Raw genomic sequence first — 10,613 nt, forward strand, 5'->3', positions numbered from 1 at the left:
GGATATAGAAAACATTAGACATGGCATATTATAAGAAGTCAATATATGAAATATGTATGTGAATATATGAAATATGTATGTGAATATATGAAATATGTAATTAATATGGTAATTAAAGGTACACTTGGTTAATTCCTTTATTTTATGGAGATTTTGATAAAATCAGACGAACGTTTCAAGATTTTTGAAATAAACTTTAAGTTGATTTTCAAAAACGCGTTGTGAAGACCGTTATATATTGATTTTCTAATACTATTTCATCGGGAAAATATGCTTTATCAATAACCCTACGCAGTGTATTTTTTACAATTTACATCTTTAAGCGAAGTAATAGAATCAGTATATATTGAGCGGTGTTACTTCTATCGTGAGATATATATTAGAAACTTCTGTTAACTTGGCTTAAGGGGTTTTATCCCGAGCTCTTCGGTTTCCCCTTCCATAAAAACTTGTTGAGTTTTAACGATAATAGTTAGTGTAGGGAGCTGTTGGCTCGATCGCGTGGCATGCAGGGCTTGCCACCACCCTCGACCTACGCATTGTAACCGGCCACCTGAATTAATGGCTTCAAAAGTCGCTTGATGAGTTAGGCCTAAGGTGGTGCCTTGGGTATTTACCCTTAGACCAAGAAACACAGGGACGTCGCACGGTAGATATTTCGCGCCCGAAGCTTCGTTGCGGCTGCATATTTCCTATTTATCTCGCGCTGTGTCGCTAGTAGCGAAGGTGAGTCAATTTTTATTGGCTATTTGAGTCACGTGCACAGTCCTGCAATCTGTCAGCACGTGGCCAGCAACAGCGTGGCTCCAAAAAAAGAAATGTCTGTTCTGTTTTTTAATATTTGTGTCCCTAAAATATTAAAAAAATATAAAATAATTTAAAAATATGTAACTCTTAGCTGATTTTTTTTTTTCAAGTTCTTTAAAAAACGTTATTTTTATCTCTCATGGATGGCGCCTATTGACTATCTGTATCACCTAACCCCCCTCTCCCTACCGCAGCCGCAACAAAGCCCAGCCGAAAAATAAAGCGTTGGGTATGCTATGAGCGAGACGTCCCTGTGTTGCTTGGTCTAAGATTTACCTAGCTGATGGTGATTATTATTATTATTATTATATATATATATATATATATTTGTTTTTTTGGTAATTGGGCCGTTATCGGTAGATAAATATATATTTCATAAATTTTTATAATGATTTTCAAAGCGAAAGTGGTCGGCCTATATAAAGCGAAAGGCGTAAAACCACTGGCTAATTATTATTTCGGAATAAAACGTTTCTTTCTGCGACTGTACGCGCGATAAATTTTGGTTAAAGCCAGTTTTTTTAATAGCCCGTTTGTTTCACGGGTTGTTTTTTTAGCTGCAGGGAGGGTTATTTTTCGTTCAGGAATGAATTTATCTATATTGCCGCATCGTATATTTAAAATAATTTGTCGGGGACTTTTGGCGAATTATAATTCCGATACGTCTGTCGCGCCCCCCGGTGAACACGTTTTTGACTTTCATTTTTCTAACATCAAATAATCGAAAGGTGATTTAGGCACGGGTGTTGAAATTTCGTAACGTTCGAGACGGTCTGTTTAGGCGTACGCCGATGAAGGTTGGTGAGAGATTGAACGGGTACGTTGCGAAGTGACGTTATCCTTGTTTGACTTGAACCGTTTCCGCTCGGGGCTGTGGGTCTCCGTTTCGAAGCACGCGTCCGATTTTGTTTGATATAACCTCATTTAAGAAACGTATATCTTACTTAATTCTTTTACTATTGTCAAAATTTGATTAATTGCAGTCGATTTTTAATTCAATTTAATTTTGGGTGGAATTTTTAATTTTATTAATTATTTTTGGTTTTTATTTGTAATTTGTAAAAACGTGATGGTGAAATTATGCCGCAATTATTTTGAAGGCCAAACGTAATTAAAACAAGATTTTAAACCAATAATATATTAATTTATATACGTTGAGACGATTTGTCCTAGTGTTGTTAATTTTCCGGAAAAATAAAATGCGAATTTTCCGCAAATCGGAAAAATAAAAAATTTAAACATAAATTACTTTTTAAGGGTTTTTAATGTTTTTAACTTTTTATCGATATGAAATGTCTAATATCAGTAAACATACTACAAAATATTAATAGTGTTACTTTGTTAATCAGTTTAAACTAGTCTAGAGGTGTAGTTTTACTTTTAGATTCGAAAAAATTAGGCGAAAATGTCACTTAATTTAAATTTGTAAACATTTTATTAGACTATCATGGAATGAAAACTTTTTTTATTTTTTTCAGAAAAATACTGAAAATTTTCCGGAAAAGAGGTCTCGGTCATTTTCCGACTTACAACAATAATTTGTCCCAATCCCACACATGATCGAAAACTAAGCTCTTTCCACCGAAAACAATCAAATTCCCCTGTTCGTGCCGGGGGAAAATTCGATGCCCGCCCATGGTCTCAACATAGAAATATATAATATATATAATATACTCTTGGCAAAACCGAACGTCTTCAAATAGACTAATTTTTTTCATCTTTATTAAAAATATAAACGTTATCAAATAATTATAAAGAAAACTTACATATATTTTGTCAGTTACATATCGTCTGAGAGTACAAAGTAGCAATACCACGTCACGTGACGTCACATATTATTTTTACCACCGAGAAAAAACGGTATATGGCCCTATGTCATCTGGACGTTCGTCATCCTCGGAGAAAAATCGAGGTTGGTGTCATACTTTTTGCAGGGCTGTCTTTACCTAATTGGAGGCCCCTGGGCAAAGCTTTGGGCGATCCCCTATAACTCCACCCAAGTTTCTAACCTCCAGTGCGAAGTCCAGCGTCGCTCTAATCTACAACTATCGGTTTAAAAAGTTTCACTTGTCCTACTAAAGGTTACTGAAGAAGAAGCTTATTCTGAGTTTAAAAATACCAACGGTCAAAAGTCTTTATTCGTTTTAGATTTACCCTGTCTATAGACGCGACTAAATACGAAGTTTAGGACTTTCGAGCAATTTTAAAAACATTTTTGTGATTAAAATTTCTTTTGCGTTTCACAATTTGAAAAAATGGGGCCCTCCAGAATCTTGGGGCCCTAGGGCAGTGCCCTTTTTGCCCAATGGGAAAGACGGAACTGACTTTTTGTTGCTTTATAGAAACCCCGAACTTCTGTTAAACCTGATGGCAAAAAGATGAAATTCGTTGATCGACCATAAATATGTTCGTAGCTACCTTCAATTAAATATAGTTAATTATATTTAGAAAATTATTAAAGCTACTTGCGCATAAATTAATAAATAAACTTTTTTTTTAAAACCAAGAGTATTTATTGTGCATAATAAACACCGTTGGTTTTTAAAAAAAGTTTTATTTATTAATTATTTATAGTCCATTTTTGAATTTAGCGGCTATAGGACCGCTCAAAAAACTCAAAAAGGGCCTAGCGACTTTATCGGGGCCCGCACATAATTCTTTTACCCCCCTCCGTGGATATACTGCAACCGAAATGTGAATCTATATTCTCTCATTTTCGTTTATTTTAAACTGACGTAAATAAAGGTCCCACAGGGCCCGTAGCTCAAGTGGGCCCCCAAAAAAACGGAAAAACTTTACCTTTTATAAGAAGGGGCCCAAGTTACGCCACTGCTTTGAAACGTTAAATTTAAATCCTTCCTTAACTTCTATAAATTAATTAGTGAAACTTTTATTATACATCCGTCATCATCCATTATATTAAAATACCATAGTTTAAATTTTAAACAAATCACGACGGGTAACACTGTATCATGGTAGTTTATTAGTTGGGCGTTTGCAAATAGTTACGGCAAAAAAATAATATGTAACCTTAGTAATCGGTAATCATAATAGTCTGTAATTTTTAATTTGTCACTTAATTTTTTACTATACATCCGTCATCATCCATTATATTGAAATACCATAGTTTTAATTTAATTTTAACTTATTTATTAGCGGACGTTGTAATCGTATTTGAGAAATTTGATACGTTGAGGGTGAAATTCGATTTCGTCGTAGGAATTCTCCGCTAAAATGGGCTTTGTGGGCTCTCGTGGATTGCCAATAACGCCCTCTTACCGGAGAATCCCTCTATAGTATCTCTGGCGGGCTCTCTACGTAGAGGGAGCGAGAGAGAGGCTAGACAGAGGTAGAGGCTAGACTATATTGTAGAGCCAGCAAATTGAGAGAATGGCTGTCGGCTGTTTTATCGATTTTTCACCACTATAATGCGCGCGCCTTAGAAGCTCCCGTTGTGCGCTCCGCTGGGTTGACGGCAAAATTTCGCTATGATATTTCTAGCTCTTATAATAATACCTTTATAATTCATTCCTGCATTTTGATTAACAGGTTTTAACTATCCGTTAGACGTATTTTCAAATTAGGTACTTATAAAATCTGGTTCGTTGTTCTTAAAACTCTTTTAGCAGACGTATTTCTTTAAAATAAAATTAATAATAATTAAAAAAGTTTTTACTCTTAAGATGGCGCTTCCCAACATTAGGGGATTTCAGGGTTTTTTTTTATGTCAAGTGTTAATTGTAACGTGCCATCGAGCTTGCGTCGCGCACTATTATAAAATAGAAACCTCAAATACCCCTAGTGTTGCTTAGCGCCATCTTCTGTGTAGTCATACTCAATATCTTCCTCATTATAAATCGCTACCTAAGCTGGAAAAGGTCGTAGCTTTAGCTATGATGTAGACCAAATTTCGATGTTATTAAACCTGAGGAGGAAATAACTTGAGTAATATGGTGTACACTCGTTTGGTAATCCCTCGGGTAATCCCAGAATAAATTAGTAATAACAGGTAATTTGTGTCATCTCAAGTAATATCCGTAATTTCAAAATAATCTCAAGTAATATCCGTAATTTCAAAATAATCTCAAGTAATATCCGTAATTTCAAAATAATCTCAAGTAATATCCGTAATTTCAAAATAATTTCAAGTAATATCCGTAATTTCAAAATAATCTCAAGTAATATCCGTAATTTCAAAATAATATCTAGTATAATATCCGTAATTTCTAAATAATCTCTAGTATAATATCCGTAACTTCAAAATAATCTCAAGTATAATATCCGTAATTTCAAAATAATCTCAAGTAATATCCGTAATTTCAAAATAATTTCAAGTAATATCCGTAATTTCAAAATAATCTCAAGTAATATCCGTAATTTCAAAATAATATCTAGTATAATATCCGTAATTTCTAAATAATCTCTAGTATAATATCCGTAACTTCAAAATAATCTCAAGTATAATATCCGTAATTTCAAAATAATCTCAAGTAATATCCGTAATTTCAAAATAATCTCAAGTAATATCCGTAATTTCAAAATAATCTCAAGCATAATATCCATAATTTCAAAATAATCTCAAGTAATATCGGTAATTTCAAAATAATCTCAAGTAATAACCGTAATTTCAAAATAATCTCAAGTAATATCCGTATTTTCAAAATAATCTCAAGTAATATCCGTAATTCCGCTGCCTTTTGGTGGAACCAATTCTGCCTTGAACGTATTCCCAATATTTTGAAGGAAATTGAAATATTGGGGGTAAAATATGTACGTGATGACAAAAAGAAACGTAATATAGAAATCATAATGAATCTAGGGTAATATCAGTAATCTCGCGTAATCTCTAGTAATCTTCAGTAATCTCGCGTGATCTCTAGTAATCTTCAGTAATCTCGCGTGATCTCTAGTAATCTCGCGTGATCTCTAGTAATCTCGCGTGATCTCTAGTAATCTCGCGTAATCTCTAGTAATCTTCAGTAATCTCGCGTGATCTCTAGTAATCTCGCGTGATCTCTAGTAATCTCGCGTGATCTCTAGTAATCTCGCGTAATCTCTAGTAATCTTCAGTAATCTCGCGTGATCTCTAGTAATCTCGCGTGATCTCTAGTAATCTCGCGTGATCTCTAGTAATCTCGCGTGATCTCTAGTAATCTCGCGTGATCTCTAGTAATCTCGCGTAATCTCAAATTATTCTGTAATAATATCATTTGGATTACTCGAAATAAGTAATCCCGGGTAATTTTTGGAAATCTGTAATTTTTTTAAGTAATCTCTTGAAATAAATAATGTTATTTTAGCGAGCTATTTATTTCCTGCTCGATTTAACTAAGGAAATGAAATATAAAATAATCTTCGCACAAAGTTCCTATGACGACTCTACCTTGTGCTCTTAGATTTGCAAAAAGTAAGAAACAGTGACTGTGACGTCTATATACAGTAAATTAAAAAACGGTGGATTATATTGATTCGTTGAAGCAACTATTCCCGGTGATTGCTACCAGCCGATCAGGATGTTAAACCATCTACGAGCTAAATATAGCTTATTTATTCCACTTGCAAAAGGGTGTTCTAAGACCCGTAAAGAGCCCACGAACAAAAAAGTTTCTGATCCGAGAATTAATACACCTTTTTGCTTTTTATTTCGCGCATGCGCTTACGGTCCAATGTTTCTTAGAAGCAGACGACGCCATATCTCTCCGTATGTTAACTATGGATAACGAATGTTTAGTGAAACTTATAATAAAACGTTGAAAGTATTATACACAAGTTTAGGAATTAAATTTAAATGAAAAAAAGTGATTATATTACTGAATTAAAGAAAAAAGAGCGAAAACGAGACAACAAAGTGGTAACAGGTACGGTTTGCCGGACTTAGATCATGATGAAAATCTAGGCCTTGACCAGCGTTGCCAGACGTACGATAATTATCGCACAGTGCGATAATTTAATAAAAGTTTTTAGGGCGTACTATAATTTTCATGGCGTACTATAATTTTCATGGCGTACGATATCGTACCATTATTTCGATAATTCTGCCTCAACGTACTATAATGTACGATAATCTTTAGATTTTTTTAAAAACCTACGAAATATTTATATTTTATTATTAATTTATATAACTTTTCTACTTAAAAATGAATGATATACATTTTCTGTCCGCGTAGTCCTGAGTGTGAGTTTATTACTCCTAGCTATTACCGCATTTTTTAATACATTTTTAAACATATTAAGTTCAGTTAATAATGATAATAGACATTTTGTTTATTTCCCTGAAATAAAACTCCCGTAGTGCTTTAAAAAAATCATCTAAATTCAACGCATTTATGTATGAATTAAAATTTAGCGCCAAAAAGAAATGTACGATAATTTTCCAGGAAAATCGATAATTTTTTGGCCTAGATACGATAATTTCAGATTTTCGATCTGGCAACGCTGGCCTTGACGAAAACGTGGATGTTGTTCGGCTTTCTATTTCTACAGAGGTTGGAAAGCACATTTAACTATTTTGTTAAAATTTGAGGTAGCTCTACAATTTTTTGAAGAATTTGATATGTGCAATGGTTATTGGAGGAATGCTCTAGTAAAAGAAAGCTCCAACTAAAATATCAAAGGAATCCAAAAAGAACAAGCCTGAAATTTTGCTACCCTTCCTTCAACTCTACTACAAATTACATCTGTTGAAATTTACAATTATATGAAAAATCGATCATTGACAACAACAGCAATAAACATTTCAAAGGATTTGAAAAAGCAGTGGCCCATCTTGAAGCGAACGATATTATCGGTGGGTTAGAATCGAGTGTGGTGAGTTGATAATGATATCGATTAATTTATTACTGCTTTAATTTGTGACTAATTTTTCATTCTAAATTAATAAATTTATGGGCAGTTTCTTTACATCAAATCAAGATGTTACCCATCTAGGAGATCCGTCAGTTACCTTGTGGTTATGGTACTTGACCTAGAGGCGTACTGTGGGTAAATGGTACCCGGTTCTAGACAAAACAAGTTATAAATAGCTTTGATATTTTAAAGATAGGAGTGTTTTTGGCACACGGTTCAAAATTTACCCCTGAACCCGGGCTGGTACGCCTCGGACTTGACAATTTTTATAGAACTATTTGTGGTGGGGCTTGCGATTTGGTTATTGGGTATAATTGTGTTCTTATATTTTCTGTAACTTATTAGCAAGTTCTAAAAATTTTCTAATGGTTTATATATTTTTTGTATATTATAACATCAGAGTCATGTAGGTGCGCTAATCTTTTACATGGAAAGGTACACCAGAGTGGAAAATTAACTGATATGGTTTACTCAAACCACTTCATTAGGATTACTAAGGATTCAAGTTTTAAGAGATTGAAAATTCTAAACTCCTGTATTTTATTTTTATAGGAAATTTAAAAATAATTTCAATGTTATATAAAATTATACAGCCAACTAACTCTTTTAGTTTTTTTTATACATTAATATTTGACTCGGATTAGAATTGTGATATTTCTAACATTGATTTTGTTAAATGGAAATGTAAAATATATTCTATTTTTCTATGGTATATTGTTGGTGAATATTAAACAGCTCCTGTTGTAAGTTAGAAACCAACAAATCTAGAAATTTAAAAAAAACATTTTTGAAGAAAATTAGTTAATTACTTCGTAATATTTAAAAATATTTAATTACATTGGTACTAATTTTAAACATGATTTAATTTTTGGAATGATTCTGACTAATATAAGGCTCAGATTGGGCTCAACTGCAAATTGTAGACTCGGAATAAATTTAAGACTCGAATTGGACTTTCAGTCTCATCATGACAGCGATATATAAATTAATCCACAATAAAAAGCTTCCTTTTTTAAAATAATAATAAAACTTTGTCATTTCATCATTGCCTCTTATTTTTTCTACCCCTCAAATCCTGCTTGTTTCCTCTTTCAGTGCTCTAATTATCTCTCGTAAAGTTCGGTTCTCAAATTCAGGTTCATGTAGTCTGTCTGGGTTCCTTTAGAACAAAACTTAAATCGAAAAGCCTCGGGTAGTAGGTTAACTTCCGTAGCCACATTTCCATTCACTTCTGGATAAAATTTTCATGCAAATTATCTATTGGTGATATGGTTGTCTTTTTAATACTATCTTGTGGTTGTGAACGGTGGAACGAGTTTTCAACTTCTTTAGAATAGTTTTCCATATTATCTTCTATGGTTATATCTCTACAAGTGACATGTAATTATTATGAAAATTTAGTGAAAGTCTTTGCTGGTGAACCAATTCATTCGTAAAAACTAATATATCGTAACTAACCAATTTCATATTTATTCTTATCTAGCTGCCTTTGTCCCCACTAATTCACGTTTTAATTGGAGTATTATTATACTAGATGGTAAATTTAGCGTTGAAATCCAGTCAGTATCCTTATTACTTAGGCTCCGAAAATGTCTGCTACTGACCCGCAAACTCGTCGCTGGGCTCCAATTTTTTCTGTGTTATATTCTTGCCCAAAGGCGAGTTATCTTCTTTGGAAAGAGATTAAATATAATTCCTTGAGCTCCATAAATACTTTTACAACCAAAGATGCTGCACCAAACCATATTTCATTTAATAATTTGTGTTTCGAAGTTACCCCTGAATTTTTCCCATACAAAATTGCTGGCGCGATTTCCAATATGGCGTCTAAAAGAAACAAGAATGTGTTTGGCGCATGCTCACGTCCCTTCCCCTTTTCCGCCCCATTATCTGGCCAAAAAGGAGTATTCCCAAATTCAAAAGTTAAATTCACTTCCGTTTCGTGCGGAGGTTTGTGCTCAACCAGAATCATGAATAAATGAACGAATATATGAATACATTTACAAACAGCGCTTCGGTATTAACTATGAGAAAAAACAGACGTTACGTCATGTCACGTGAGACTGAAATTACTCAATGTAGCTCTTTATAATAGAGCACCTGGAAATGTTATACCCAATCATCTTTGAAATAAAATACCAAGATGAATTAAACAAATTTTAATGATGAATATAGTTATTTTTAAAAGTGAAATTTCGAAATGGTTCCAAAACGTCAGGGAAAAGTCAGAGATATTTTAAAAATCTCCAACCTTTCATTTATTGTACAAAAATGATTTATATTTGGTCAGGGAAAACCTCTAAAAGTCAGGGAAATTAATTACAAACATTTTGCATTTATCAACTCATAAATAACATAAGAACGTTCCCAACGATATTCGTTTTAATGAGAGTCTGTTTCTTTAAAGACAATGTAAATCATACCGTTAAGGAGCATTTACCCTCCAGAAATATTTTACTTTTTGGTCAATTCGAATTGCCGAGATAAATATGTTAAACGTTTAAAGAAATGAAAATTAATAGCATAGCGAGAAAACTACGTGCATGTGTGGTAATTCGGGACTCTGCGCTAGATATTTAGTCATTAGTTTTGAATAAATTTCGCTCTTGTATCAAATTAAAGTTGAAAGTCTTAGCTTTTCAGCTGTGATATTTGGCTGAAAAATTCAAATGTTAAAACATTGACACTCATACATAGAACAAAACACGCATTCTTGTCATTTCACAATTGTCACGAGGATCCCGTGACGAGAACTCTACAACTATATCTGTCCCTTAGATTTTCTATATTTTAAACGAATATTTTTATTTATTTTCTCAGCGTTTTTTTATGGGTTCTTGGTTAATTAAATTGGGGGATCTTAAAATTCATTTTGCGCGTAAACATACGCCGCCGTGTTAGGGTATAAAGGATACAAATAAGCCGGTTATACCTCACAACGTAAAGGTACTGTCACGGGC

Source organism: Leiobunum rupestre, chromosome 10, assembly GCF_980474605.1.
Source record: "Leiobunum rupestre chromosome 10, qqLeiRupe1.1.hap1, whole genome shotgun sequence".
Taxonomy (NCBI): Eukaryota; Metazoa; Arthropoda; class Arachnida; order Opiliones; family Sclerosomatidae; genus Leiobunum; species Leiobunum rupestre.